The following is a 6,000-nucleotide window of genomic DNA, read 5'->3' as shown; positions in this document are numbered from 1 at the left end:
GTGAAATTGTTCTTTCAAATGAAAAAATGATTTAAATTTTGGGCCAAATTGCCCTCCAAAAGGTTTACAATAATCCATACTCCTAAACCCGTCTGTTCTTCTCAGGTATAATCTATCTAACACATATTTAAAATTGTATTTTACTTTTATCTATAATTCCTTAATCATTACTTATCTGCCATGTTTTTCCCAAGGAGAAATTTGATGGAAAATTACAAACATTTTCATCATACAACCACAAAAGATATAGTTATGATTCTGCATATGATTCTGCAGAAGTATGGGAAAATAATTAGCTTCAGGACAATCTGATGTGTTTTTTATTTCAAGCCTCTGTAATGTTTAAGAGAATTTGGCATATTTGAGAATTTAACACTGCTATCACCTTGTGATTTCAATTAAAACATAAATTGATTAAAGACTGATGCTTTTTACATTGAAAGCTTTATGAATCTGATTAACTTTGTAAAGGGAACTGAAGAAAAATTTGCTGGTTTGGCATTAGAAATTCTTAAGAAAATCAGGTGTATTCTGTATCAATGTTGACAATCTTTTAGTTACTTAAGCTTGTAAACTGGACTCCAGGTCTCTCCCACTTTTCGAAAGTTTGCTTTATGCACTTCACTCTGACAAAAGACCTACCTGTGTTCACTAACCAAAATTAGTCCAAAGAGCATTGCTGTTTTTATCAGAAAAGATGAAAACTGAAAAAGGACATTCAGTTTGTTGTGCAGTGAACTGTTGTAGAGGAAGTGTGTACCCCAAGCAGTGGAGTTCAGTTCAGTTCAGTTCAGTCGCTCAGTCGTGTCTGACTCCACAACCCCATGAACCACAGCACACCAGGCCTCCCTGTCCATCACCAACTCCCGGAGTTTACCTAAACTCATGTCCATTTAGTCGGTGATGCCATGCTCCTTCCCTGGGACTACACTGAACTCAGCATCAAGCCGCCATAGCTTTGAATTCTCTGTGAACACTGTGCTTTTTCTCGATTTATTTTATGCATCCTTTAGCAAGATGTGACCTAAGGTATAATTACTTCTTCACTTCATGCCGTTTTGGCTTCTGAAAGGTTGTATAGGAACTCTCTACTTTTGGATAGCAGGAGGAACCTGAAATTGGTTAGGAGAATTTGATGCTCCATATTTGTTAAACAAATAGTAATCCAAGAACAAGTAAAAGTAGATGTTCATTTTATACAACGGCAACACTATGCAAGAGACAGAGCAGAAACAGCCTGTAACTCTGTTGGTGGAACAAAACCTTTGCGCTCAAATTGGAACCTGCTCCCCACCCTGCCATGCTCCAGGTACGTGACATAATGAAATGTCTGTATTGCTCAGGCCACTATTGGTGGGGCTTTCTGTGATTTGCAGCTGAACATGTTTCTAACTGAAACATGCATTTTCATGTTGCAATGTTCCCCAACAGTGGCCTACTGGAAACGGATGAACCAGGAAGGTGGAGGCTGGAAGTGAATCCAGTGAACACTTGGCTAGCATACACTGTGGTGAGGGGCTGTGCAAGGTACTGGAGGGACAGATGAAGAGGGCAGATGAGCTTAGTAAGAGCCAGCGGTTACGAGGTGTGAAAGCAATGTTGTAGAAGGCTGCACTCAAGAAGCACCAGGAAGAGACTTCAAAATCAGTGTGAAGAATAATAGAAGGGTTTCCAAAAGAGAGGTCACTTGGGCTTGAGTCTTTAAAGATAAAGATAGAAGAAAGCAGAGATTGTCCAGTGAGAGGCAAAGCTTGTGCAAAGGCTCAGAGGAATGGAACAGCCTGGTGTGTTGGAAGGCATGGTTTCTTATGGCTAAAGGTATACAGCACAGGACAGTGGTACTGGGGCTTAGTCACTTGCCAAGAGAGCTTATTTAAAATGCAGAGCTTAGGGACTCCACCCCCAAGGAATAGGGGTGAGTCATCACACCAAATGAATTTGCACGTTAGCAAGTGTCTGGGAGATTGTGACGTAGGTGCCCCAGGTCTACACTTTGAACCACGCTGGCGTGTGGCTTAAGGGCTTAAACTTGAGTGTCGTACATATCTGAGTTGCAGTCTGATTCTACCACTTATTTGGGGGCAAGTTTAAGCTCTCTATGCCTCAATTTCCTGATCTGTTTAAACCACCAAGTTGCTATGAGGTTTAGACAAGAGGAAAATCAAGCACCTAGCACAGTGCCTGGCACATAAAGGGCAGCTCTGTAAATGTTAACCGTTAGGATGATTTGGATAAATGGTAGGTGATGAACCTAAAAAAAGAGAGACAGAGACCAAATTATTGGTTTTTGATTTTATTTATTATTGGCTGGGTCTTTGTTGCTTTGAGGGCTTTTCTCTCGTTGCAGTGAGCAGGGGCTACCCTCTGGTTGCGGGGCACTGGCTTCTCATTGTGGTGGCTTCTCTTGTTGTGGAGCTCGGGCTCTTGGGCCCACGTGCTTCAGCAGTTGTGGCATGTGGGCTCTGTAGTTGTGGCTTCCAGGCTCTAGAGCACAGGCTCAATAGTTGTGGCTCATGGGCTTAGTTGCTCCACAGCATGTGGGATCTCCCCACATGTTCGATCAGGGATGGAACCCGTGCTTCCCGCCCTGGCTGGTGGATTCTTTACCACTGAGCCACCAGGGAAGTCTGAAACCAAATTACTAAAGGGCTTAGATGTTAAGCTAAAAAGCTTATATTCACCATGAAAGCTATGAAAATCATTCTAGGTCATTGGATGATGTGATCAGATTTTGAGAGAGCTTCTTGTGGAAAGATAGTCTGGAAGGAAGCCCTTCCCAATTAGAAAGCTACAGCAGTGATCTAAACAGGCAGTGGTAAGGGCCATGAGAACCAGGGGGTGGGGAGTTGGGGCTCACAGGAGATAGACGGATGTGGAGCCAGTAGGATCTATAGGGATTAGAGAATCAATGCGGGGATCATGAAAAGTGAAAGGGACATATATAAGATGAACTGCTGATTTCTGAACTGGCAGTCTATGATGGAAAATAATTGTTGGTGTCTTGAACAGTGCCTGGGGTCAATGCCTGGTCCAACATGGGTAGATATGATGACTGACGTATGAGAACGATTTCATCAGAGCAGCGAAATGGGAGCTCATGAGTTTATAGAGGAATGGGAACGACAGCAGTGTTGAAATCAAGCAAGACGCTATGGTCCTAGCCCATCATATCCTCCACTTTCCTTCTGTTTGTGGACAAATTTTAGCCAAAGAGTAATCAGAGAAGGGAGAAAATGCAGAAACAGAGGAAAGCAGTCCAACAAAACTAAATAAAAATGGTTTAGTCATTAAGCATAGTCAGGGACCTTTAGTTCCATCTCAAGAAGGACTATAGATAATATTCTGAGCCATATCCTGTAAGCTGTCTTACAAGTACTGAAATACCCAGCAGGTAGGGGAAGAAGTTAACTGCATGATGACCAGACTGCAGCCATAACATGAGCTGCCACAATTCCAAAAACTGACCTCAAGGAAATGGGAACCAACCGACCCTGGAACTGAAGATTAACTGTACTCTAAACAGTCAAGATGATCCTGGCCTGACCACCGACAACCAATTTCAAGATGACTGTCACAGGTGACTGTGCTATTTCTGCATGTAGCCCTCTCCCCCAGCCTCTTGGTTGGGAAGGGGTGGGGGACAGAGGCAGGGAGTTGGCCTTTGGACAGGAGTCTGCCTCCCCCACCACCCCACCCCTGCCCACAGGTTGCCAGCATCCAAAATGAAGCATACTTTCCTTTCCACCAAACGTGCCTCTTTCTTGGCTTCTGAGTGATGAGAAGCCAGACCCCACTTCTGGTTGCAGTGCAAACAAGAGTTCTTTTTGGAGCTGAGAGGGCATGAGGGACAAAGAGCTAGAAGACAACAGGGGCCAAGGGAGAGGCTTTCCCCAAGCCAACTGACTACAGGATGCTTGGAGGGAAAAGCCAGCAGCGAAGTTAAAGATGTAGGAGAGACGAAGGATAGAGCAGGATCCGAGGACACCAAGAGGAAGGTACCAAAGCACAGATGCAGGGCTGAACTGTGTGGGTAGCGAGATAAATACTTCTTCCGTGTATGCAGACACAAATCTGTCTGCTAGTATTTGCAAGTTGGAGGATTCTCTCCCTACTCCTGATCACCTGCCTAGTCTCAGTGAATGCCTCCTCCATCTGTCAAATGGTTTCACCAAGTCAGAGGAGTGGAGGAAAAACTTGGGTCCAGCACACGTAGGCAACGTGAGAAGGCGCTGATGGAAGCTGCCTGATAAGCACTGCTGCAAGCCATCTGCTGCCATTTTTCTCCAGCTGCTCAGCTGCTGTGCTGGGGGAACAAGCACTGACTCAGAACTGATCCATGTTGTTGCAGGTGACATGAAGGGACCTGGTTTCACAACAGCATTGAGAGCTGAGGCCAGCGACTAGCTTTGGAGTGATGAACCTACAGCAATAATGAGGATGCCAATGGCAATGATAATAACAGCAATATCAGAATAGAAGACTGTAAGCTTCAAATACCGCACAATTGCACTCATCTCACACGCTAGTAAAGTAATGCTCAAAATTCTGCAAGCCAGGCTTCAGCAGTACGTGAACCGTGAACTTCCAGATGTTCAAGCTAGTTTTAGAAAAGGCAGAGGAACCAGAGATCAAATTGCCAACCTCCGCTGGATCATGGAAAAAGCAAGAGAGTTCCAGAAAAACATCTATTTCTGCTTTATTGACTATGTCAAAGCCTTTGACTGTGTGGATCACAATGAACTGTGGAAAATTCTGAAAGAGACGGGAATACCAGACCAGCTGACCTGCCTCTTGAGAAATCTGTATGCAGGTCAGGAAGCAGCAGTTAGAACTGGACATGGAACAACAGACTTGTTCCAAATAGGAAAAGGAGTACCTCAAGGCTGTATATTGTCACCCTGCTTATTTAACTTCTATGCAGAGTACATCATGAGAAATGCTGGACTGGAAGAAGCACAAGCTGGAATCAAGATTTCTGGGAGAAATATCAATAACCTCAGATACACAGATGACACCACCCTTATGGCAGAAAGTAAAGAGGAACTCAAAAGCCTCTTGATGAAAGTGAAAGAGGAGAGTGAAAAAGTTGGCTTCAAGCTCAACATTCAGAAAACGAAGATCATGGCATCTGGTCCCATCACTTCATGGGAAATAGATGGGGCAACAGTGGAAACAGTGTCAGACTTTATTTTTGGGGGCTCCAAAATCACTGCAGATGGTGATTGTAGCCATGAAATTAAAAGACGCTTACTCCTTGGAAGGAAATTTATAACCAACCTAGACAGCATATAGAAAAGCAGAGATATTAATTTGCCAACAAAGGTCCATCTAGTCAAGGCTATGGTTTTTCCAGTGGTCATGTATGCATGTGAGAATTGGACTGTGAAGAAAGCTGAGTGCCGAAGAATTGATGCTTTTGAACTGTGGTGTTGGAGAAGACTCTTGAGAGTCCCGTGGGCTGCAAGGAGATCCAACCAGTCCACTCTGAAGGAGATCAGTTCTGGGTGTTTATTGGAAGGACTGATGCTAAAGCTGAAACTCCAATACTTTGGCCACCTCATGCAAAGAGCTGACTCACTGGAAAAGACCCTGATGCTGGGAGGGATTGGGGCAGGAGGAGAAGGGGACGACAGAGGATGAGATGGCTGGATGGCATCACCGACTTGATGGACATGTGTTTGAGTGAACTCTGGGAGTTGGTGATGGACAGGGAGGCCTGGCATGCTGTGATTCATGGAGTCACAAACAGTCGGACACGACTGAGCAACTGAACTGAACTGAACTGAAGTTCCAAATAATTTGACTCAGTCTTGGCTAAAACCATAGTTATAAATCATTAAGTCATAAGCAATCACAAGATTTAATTAGAAGCCTTAGCAGGAAAGACGTTTATTGATACTAATACAGGTGCTTTTGAAAATAAAAAGCCCTGGATTATCTGTCACTGGAAAGAAGAGAAAACTGAAGAATATTCACAAGTAAGTCATCGTACAGACACAC

This window comes from Ovis canadensis, chromosome 24 (assembly GCF_042477335.2).
Source record: "Ovis canadensis isolate MfBH-ARS-UI-01 breed Bighorn chromosome 24, ARS-UI_OviCan_v2, whole genome shotgun sequence".
NCBI lineage: Eukaryota > Metazoa > Chordata > Mammalia > Artiodactyla > Bovidae > Ovis > Ovis canadensis.
The sequence above is the reverse complement of the archived record's forward strand: the minus strand, read 5'-3'. Positions refer to the sequence as shown.